The sequence below is a fragment of the Miscanthus floridulus genome, chromosome 7, assembly GCF_019320115.1.
Source record: "Miscanthus floridulus cultivar M001 chromosome 7, ASM1932011v1, whole genome shotgun sequence".
Classification (NCBI taxonomy): domain Eukaryota; kingdom Viridiplantae; phylum Streptophyta; class Magnoliopsida; order Poales; family Poaceae; genus Miscanthus; species Miscanthus floridulus.
Genome location: NC_089586.1, coordinates 121,363,871 through 121,372,263, shown reverse-complemented (window position 1 = coordinate 121,372,263; position 8,393 = coordinate 121,363,871). Strand labels below are relative to the sequence as shown.

The following is an 8,393-nucleotide window of genomic DNA, read 5'->3' as shown; positions in this document are numbered from 1 at the left end:
TTCTGAAAAAACTTCAATCTTTCCATGAGCACTGTAAGCAAATAAAAAAAGGCATTAACTACATCATGCACCAATGTGTGAAGAGCATGCTGAGCCCTTGGACTGGATTGTACAAGAATAATCCGTTATAGTGCTCAGAAAATTAAGTTAGGCACATCTGATCCACTCTGTTGATGGCCTAGACATTTACGAAAAATATGGCTCAGCTACTATTATGCTCAAAAATCTTGTTGTTGTGCTAGTGCTTTTTTCATTAAGAAGAATGGCTTATGTTTCTCAAATTTTATAGTCCCTTCTTTTTTCTATCATATCAGTTCATCATTTGCATGAGAATCAAGTGTTTTACTCTTATTGCAGTGTTCTTTTGTCAGGCAATCCTTGAATGGCAGGCAGCAATGGGGCACATGGGCCTAACCGGTTCATTCGCCAATTGCGAATGAAGCGTGACTTGGGAATCCCTTCAAGCCATAGGATGTGGCCTGCAAAGCAGATGCACGGTCGGGATCGTCGTCGTGGAACTTGGTGGGACCGTAAGCTTAACTGCGTCGTCATCGAAGGACAGGATTTTGCTCAAGATACATAGGAAGGGGGTGCAGATCTATTAGAGTTGATACCTGATTCGGATGAAGAAGAAGGTGTTAAGGGTTCATCTTTGCTTGGCGATGAGGATGAGTACGTGCCTAAGACGCAGCCACAGGACATTGTTACAGTGAGCAAAAATTGCTAGGCCGTGTGGCAACCAAGGTCGTGGGCGTTTCAGGTAAGCCATCTTACCATTGCTGATTTTATGGTAACTTGCTGATTTTGTGCACCGGCGGAACTACGTTGGGGTCAAGCTAGGCTTCCCCCAGCCTAAATGCTAGTATTTAGCCTGTTGTGTCTTGCCTGACGCTGGGAAGTCTCGGCTCATCCCTGTCCTTGGCTAGTTGCTTTCCGTGACTCCACACCTACTAAGTCGATAGGTCTGTAGCTCGCAGCTAGATGGTCAGCCACTGCACGGCAGGTGTGCTCCCAGTCTTCCTTCGCCTCTGCACGTATAAGATAGAGGTACAACCCTGCAGCTACGACTACTTTTGTGTTCTCATTGAATCCTCTATTTTTTTTTACTTTAGAAGTAATCTAATGATACCTATTTTGCATCATAAATATTAATGATTTATTATGTATTTAGTTAAAATTAAAAATATTGGACTTCAGATTCAATGGTAAATTGCCCTCCCCCACTATGTTTTGCTCCAAGCTCTGCCACTGATTTTGTGTATAAATTCTATCGTTTGCTTCACCGGTGGGGCGAGCTTATTTTTGAGCTGGAGCAGGAGAAGGAGATTTCCAAGGTAAACATGGAGAGCAACAAGCTGCAGATGGACAATGTCAAGTTTGAGAAGGAGAGTGGCAAGGTGGAGATGGAGAGCGACAAGTTGGAGATGTTGTCTGGCAAGGTCCAGATGGACACGGTCAAGTTCAAGGAGAGTGCCAAGCTGGAGGTGGACAGTGTGAAGTTAGAGGTGGAGAGTGATAAGTTTGACATGCTGTGTGGAACGGTGCAGATGGGCAGTGTAAAGTTGGAGTAGGAGAGTACCAATGTGGAGATGGAGAGCAACAAGCTGGACATGTCGTGTGCCAAGGTGCAGATGGATACTAGCAAGGAGGAGGTGGACCACTACCATGTTCGCTTGGCTTATAAGTCGTACTTTTTCAGCTAACGAATAATATTTTTCTCTCATAATAAATCAGCCAACAGTACTTTCAGCCATGGCTTATCAGCCAAGCGAACATAGCACATAAAGCTAGCTTCTCTGATCTAGAAACTGATGATGAGGGATGTTGGTTTCAGGATGGTGTGGACTTGCGAGGCCATTCACAGTTGGAAAATGATGACTTAAATGAACAGGTAACAGGCCTGTTCACTACCTTCATTTCTACGTATGAAGATGTTTTCAAGAGTTCCAAACGTTAGAACCATTGGGCTACAACACGCAAGATCGTAGTCAAGGTATTGGTAATATTTTGATTGTAACTCTACCCTAGTGCTGGTGGTACTGATGGGTTGTTGGTTGTTTGCACTCATGGTACTTGATGGTATTTTGGTTGTTTGCACCAATGGTTTATGTTGGACTGGTTTGGTTCATTTTGATTTGAGGTGCTTGCATGTATCTATGTTATGATTTACTTTGTGAGTTGCAATGTTAAATGACACACTAAGGAATTACTAGTTTGTCACTGCCACATGATATAGAGACTTTATACATGGTCTCATATATACAGAGAATTTATACATGATCATATATATACAGAGAATTTATACAACGCAAAAGCATCACAAAAGCATCACAAGCGATGTTTACATGAGCAGAACTATTAAGTGTTCAACAACTCAAAAGCCCTTTGAACTAGCTGGCTATCACAACTTAGAGCTGTAGGGAGCATGCCTTGTGCCTCTAGCCTCTCTTTGCTCATGTGAGGGATCTTGTACCTATTGCCTCCATTATCATTCATAACTTCAATCATGCATGTTTGTAGTGTGAGAAATACCCTATTGAGAAGGATGGGGTTGTAGTTTTGATATTCAATGTACACGTTCTGGATGATCTCGTCCATATTTCTAGATGTCGTTCTATCTGTTAGCGACTGAAGAGAAGCAAAGAAACCAAGGTCAAGGCAGTTCATATTAGGAGAATTAGGAGATTGGTTCATTAGGCGTATATCGAGGCCTGTTCGGGCTACTGCTGCAGCAAAAACTACATCATCTACTTGTACATGAGAAGGAGCATTGTCCTGTTGTATCCATATTGTGTCATGCCTTGCTTCTCTAGGCCAAAGAGCTTGTATTGCTGGTATGAGTTTGTCGATCATATAAGTTCTCATTTTGTCTATCAACCTTCATGGTCTTTGTTATAGGTGTGCCCTTAGTCTGTTGCCACTTCTCCTTTTTGTTGGTTCCTGTAATTAAAAAGAATGTTATTTCAAATAACATAAAAGGGATTGCAAGTATTATTCAGATAGAGATTAGTACCGTTCGCACAAAAGCCCATATGCCTAGCTTCCCATCAAAATAGCATCTCCCTTCAGCATCAAACCCGGGCTTTCCAATAGCAGAATAAAACATGACTTTGTGAATGGTATTCTTATTTTGCACTGTCCTATGTGGGTCTTCTTCATCTGGATGCATGTACATAGTCATATTCTTCTTTGTCCCATTGAATCACTTCTCATATGAGTGAATAATATTTTTCATTTCCTTGAACTTGGGATTGTCTAGTAGAGTACTTTCTTCTAGTATAGAGAGAACCCACCGCAGCCTTGCCTGTTTGTTTTCTTCCTTCAAATAAGGCTTCAATGAGTTAGAGTGTCATCATAGCAAGCCTTCTTTGAATAACCTATGTAGAGAGCTTTTATTGATATTAAGAGCAGTTGCTAGTGACCTTATGGTATCCCTTCTGTTTAAGGGAATATCAACAACCCTTGTGAGGTACACTTGAATTTTTTTACGACCACAATTCTTAGGTCGCAAAGATTTGACATCTACTGGTATGCCTTGTTCTAAACATTTTTTTGCTCTCTAGCATACCCGTTGTATTGTACGCATGTGGACATTGTACTTTGCCACAATAAGTGTTGTGTTATCTCTTTTTAATTTGCCATTATTGCTTAATCGAAGCAAATCTTCATAAATGTCTTGTCGTTCTCTTTCCATCAAAATCCTAACCATATTTGTTGCTTCTTGTTGGGTTTGCTAATCTTCGTCGTCATCCGAGTCGGACAACTCCTCTTCATCAAATATGATGTTAACAGCATCTGTGTACACGCCGAAGTCTTGTATGAGATGGCCTCAGGTATCATGTTCTGCTTGTAAGGTAGTGTTGTCATTTCCTACAAAAAAATGTAGATGGTGTGTGCTGATTGTCATTAAATAAATTATCAAACTTTTCACAGGGACAATTATTCTTGTAAACATGACTTGAAACTAAGGGAAATAATCACCTGCATGCAAGTTTCCTTGTTGTTCTACTAGTGGATCATTCAAATCAAATGGATGGCCAACATTTTCACCTGTACAAAAGCAGCTGATGATTATGAAATACATTGTCACCCCCACATCTGATAAAGAGAATCCCTGCTGCAAGAGTTTCAGGTGATAGATAAATAAAAACAAAAAATTCGCAGATGTTGCCTGTCATTTTAGTAGAGAGGTGTAAGAAAAATGGACCCTAGGCCCATTTACTTTAGATTTTGGTATTTGATGGTCAACACAACTAAATTGGACTAATGAATTTACAAGTAATTGCTTTATAGTTCAATAGGGTGCAAGACGTGACTTGGATGAATGCGACATGATGATCCGATGATCAACACCTTAAACAAGATCCTAGAAGCACAAGAGAAGACCCAAGATATCAAAAAAAGTCCAAGCATGAAGATAGGAACCAAGCTGGACGCAAGATCGCGAAGAAACGAGCTCCATAGAGGTGACCAGACGCGGCCCTATGAGTGACCGGACGTGTTCAATCAGTTGCTCGGCAACAACAGGCGTCAGCAGCAGCGACCGGACGCTGATCAAGGTAGTGACCGGGCGCACGGACTTCACTATTCATCGTTGTGGCAATAATTCAGCTTGACTGGACGCAGCGGCTGTGGACGACCGGACGCGCCAGGCAGTGGCGTCTGATCAAGTCTAGAAAGGTTCTAGAGCGGTGCCAGCGCGACCGAACGCGTCCGATCGATGATGACCGGACTCGGTAGTGCGTTCGATCTCTACGCGTGCGCTCAATGGTCGGGACGACCAGACGTGTCCGGTCAGTAGCAGAAAGCTGGGTGTCGCTCCCAACGGCTACTTTCTCGGTGGGGCTTATAAATAGACCCCCAACCGGACATTTGAGATATGGAGAGTTGAGGAAACATACCAAGGGTGTTGATACACCATTTTAGTGATCTCCACTTGCATAGTACTTAGTGATTCATTAGATGATTAGCGTAGGTGCTTTGCGAAGTACTTAGGTTGATTAGACCACCGCTTATGCGCTTGCTCTAGGTTTAGGCCTAGTGTTTAGTGAGGTTTGCACACCTCTTACCATACGGTGCTTGCGCACACCATTGTTATACATCGGAGAGGCTTATAGTCTTGCGAGATCACACCAACTGTGTTTATGGTGTGGCCGCCACCGTGTACCAAAGGAAACAAGGCTCGCGGCGGTTCGACCGAAAGCTTGATAGTGAAGACGGCGGGGAGCGGTCCGGAAGAGGCTTATCGGAAGGCACACCGGAGACCCACTTGCACGTGGGGAAGGCCTAGGGCTATCCATGGAGTTACCCGACCAAGAGCTTGGCCCTTGCGAGGGGCTCTAACAAGGACTAGGGGAAGCTTGCGTGCTTCTCGATACCTCAGTAAAAATACTAGAGTCATCGATGGTAGTTTGCATATCTCTACTGAAAGGATCAAGATGCCCAAAAGAGAGGGATGAATTGGGCTAATTCTAAAATTCTTTGCAATAATTAAACTCTACACTTAGCCCACTTCATCCCTTGTGCCTAGAATGTGTTCCTATTGTTCTACTACATAAAAGTTTTGCACCCTAGGTTCTAATCCTACTCTAACATGGCAATTCTAAGAATGTAAAGACAAGAAATGAATTGCTCAAATGTAAATGATTAAAGTAAAGAGAGGAGAAAGAATAAGGCGATGTTTTGCCAAGGTATCGGGGAGTCGCCACTCCCCACTAGTCCTCGTTGGAGCACCCACGCAAGGGTGTAGCTCCCCTTGATCCGTGCGAGGATCAAGTGCTCTCTACGAGCTGATTCTTTGACACTCCGTCGCGGTAAATCGCCCACAACATCTCACAACTTGAGTTGGGTCATCCACAAGCTCCGTCAGATGATCACCAAACTCCCAATCACCACGAAGCCATCTAGGTGATGGCGATCACCAAGAGTAACAAGCACAAACTCTCACTTGACCATGACAAGCCTAATGAGAAGGGTGGAAGCACACTTGCTACTCTCCTTGCACTAATAAGGCCTTAATCTTGGATCCTCAAATCTCAATCACCTCACTAGGCTCTTGCTCTCCTTTGCACTCTCCAAGGTGTTTCTTAGTTGAACAAATGGGCAAAAGACCTCTCTTGGACGAGTGGAGTAAGTATTTATACCCCCTCATTCAAAACATAACGTTTGGAGGCTGAGTCATCACTCTATGGGGTGACCGGATGCTCCGGTCAAGGTGACCAGACGCTCCGGTCAGTTATCCCCGCCACTGTGTCAGAAAGAGCCGTTAAGTTCTGACCAGACTCTGACCTACGCCCGGTTAGCATGGACCAGACGCGTCCGATCATGAAAAATGCTCTCTGGAACCTTACTAATGTTGACCAGACGCTGGCACCCAGAGTTTGGTCACTTCGTAGTTCAGTGTCTGGTCAGTTACTGGATCCTGACCAGCATCTGATCAAGACTGATCGGACACGCTCGATCAGGAATATCCCTCTCTAGAACCTCTCTGAAGTTGATCGGACGCAGGCACCCAGCGTCTGGTCTCTTTTCACTCAACGTCCGGTCGCAACCACTGCATCCAGTCACTTTTCACTCAATGTCCGATCGCAACCAGACGGCTTCAGTTGATCAAATGAACTGGCCGAACTTACCCTTTAGCGTCCGGTCACAACCAGACCAGCGTCCGGTCAGTCATTTGACCCTCCATTCACTTCCAACTCGAAATCATATGTGAATGAAGTTTGCTCCAATTGATCTTAGGGCTACTCCGGAGCTACCTATTGCTAGATTTGACAAGTGTGCACCACACCTAACCCACTAGACTCACCTAGGTCAAGCTACCAGTCCATACCCCCTTAATAGTATGGCCAAAGGAAAAACGAAGTCCTAAACTACTCTAAGTGTCTCTTCAACACCAAACGACGCTTAGAACTAGTCCATCCTTAACCTTATCGTCCATCCTTTAAAAACCAAACGATTTCCATCATAGGGGCACAACAACCATGATTGCCCAATTAATTTCCATTACCATGACCTAACTTAATTGCCTCTGCAAAACACACGTTAGTCATAGTAATCTCGTATTGTTATTAATCATCGAAACCCAACTAGAGGCATAGATGCTTTCATCTACCTTACTCTTTAAATTTCGCATTTACATTGCAATCTTGGTGTGTGCTTTACTTTCCTAGCTTAGTGATAGGGTAGTTGATAGGTTTGGAACCTAGGTTGCGTAACTTCTTTTGCGGTAGAGATAGCAACATACTTGTAAAACCGTAGTTGCATATTTAGATAGTTTATCTTTTACATAGGTTTTGCTAAGGGTAAAAAAAGAGGCAATAGTTTAGAGTTAGAGTTTTAAATTACCTAATTCATCCTCCTCTTAGGCGTCACGGTCCCTTTCAAGAGGAAGTAAACATGCCCATGCTATTTTATGATAGAGAGGTTACATAGAACAAGTGGTACAGAAAAGAGTTTCATGCGACAAAAGATATTAATGACTAAATTCCCTAATGTTGCTTATGATTTTTAGGACAGAAATAAACCAGCACACTAATTTTAGGAGAGGGAGAGGGTGTGTGTGTGAGAGAGAGAGCTTGAAACAGTACACTTAGATTTGGATACAAGCAAACGTGCTTACCTTGATGAATTTCTGCTTGTTCATGAATTTGATCAGGATGGAGACCAAAGCGACCAGATCCCGCAACTTCAATTGCATCCACTACATCTTCGAAGGGATCATGATCCTCTTCATGTTCATCAGTCTTCTTGTTGAGATCTGGCAACTCCTCCCCTCCCTCTGGTACTGTGTTCAAGTCTATTGTCATGGAGGATGCATGAGGAATGGTTCAAATGAGTGGAACGAAGGGTTACCAGGCTTTATTGGCATAGGAGTTAGAGAAATGGCGCTGGGAGCACTAGTTTCAAATTTTAGTTTGCCTCTTCTATGTAAAAATGGAGCGCACTGATATTTTTTGGTGCCAAGTTTTGTTTGCCGCCCACGATTTGGTGTAATGTTTGGTTTATTTAAGTCCAAAATAATGCAGTGCATGTGTAACTGTAGAAAAAGTTGGTGTGACAACTGTGTTTTGCTTACTGTAAACAATGTTTGTGTGGCATGCCTGCTTCTAATCAAGAATGAGCATTAATGACTTGTCGATTCGCAGCAGGTGAATGTACTGTACTCCTTATTTTATAGGGGTGTTTAGGTATGCCGTTAGTTCGTATCGTTGCTGGTTCGTGAAGCTGGTTTGTGTGAGAGAAAAATACTATTTCGGTTAGAAATTTACGATTGTTTACAACAAGCCACAGCCAAACGAACAGACCGTAGAACGACGGATATTAAGGGGCAGAGGAAGTACACGACTAAACGAGGCAGCAGTCGGCAAAATAAGTAAAAAAAAAAGTTTCAA

At 43.1% G+C, this 8,393-nt stretch overlaps 1 pseudogene; it reads left to right on the top strand.

The window, feature by feature from the left end:
• Positions 1-382: 382 nt before the first annotated feature.
• LOC136466155 (uncharacterized) lies at positions 383-3,962 on the top strand (annotated as a pseudogene).
• Positions 3,963-8,393: the final 4,431 nt, after the last annotated feature.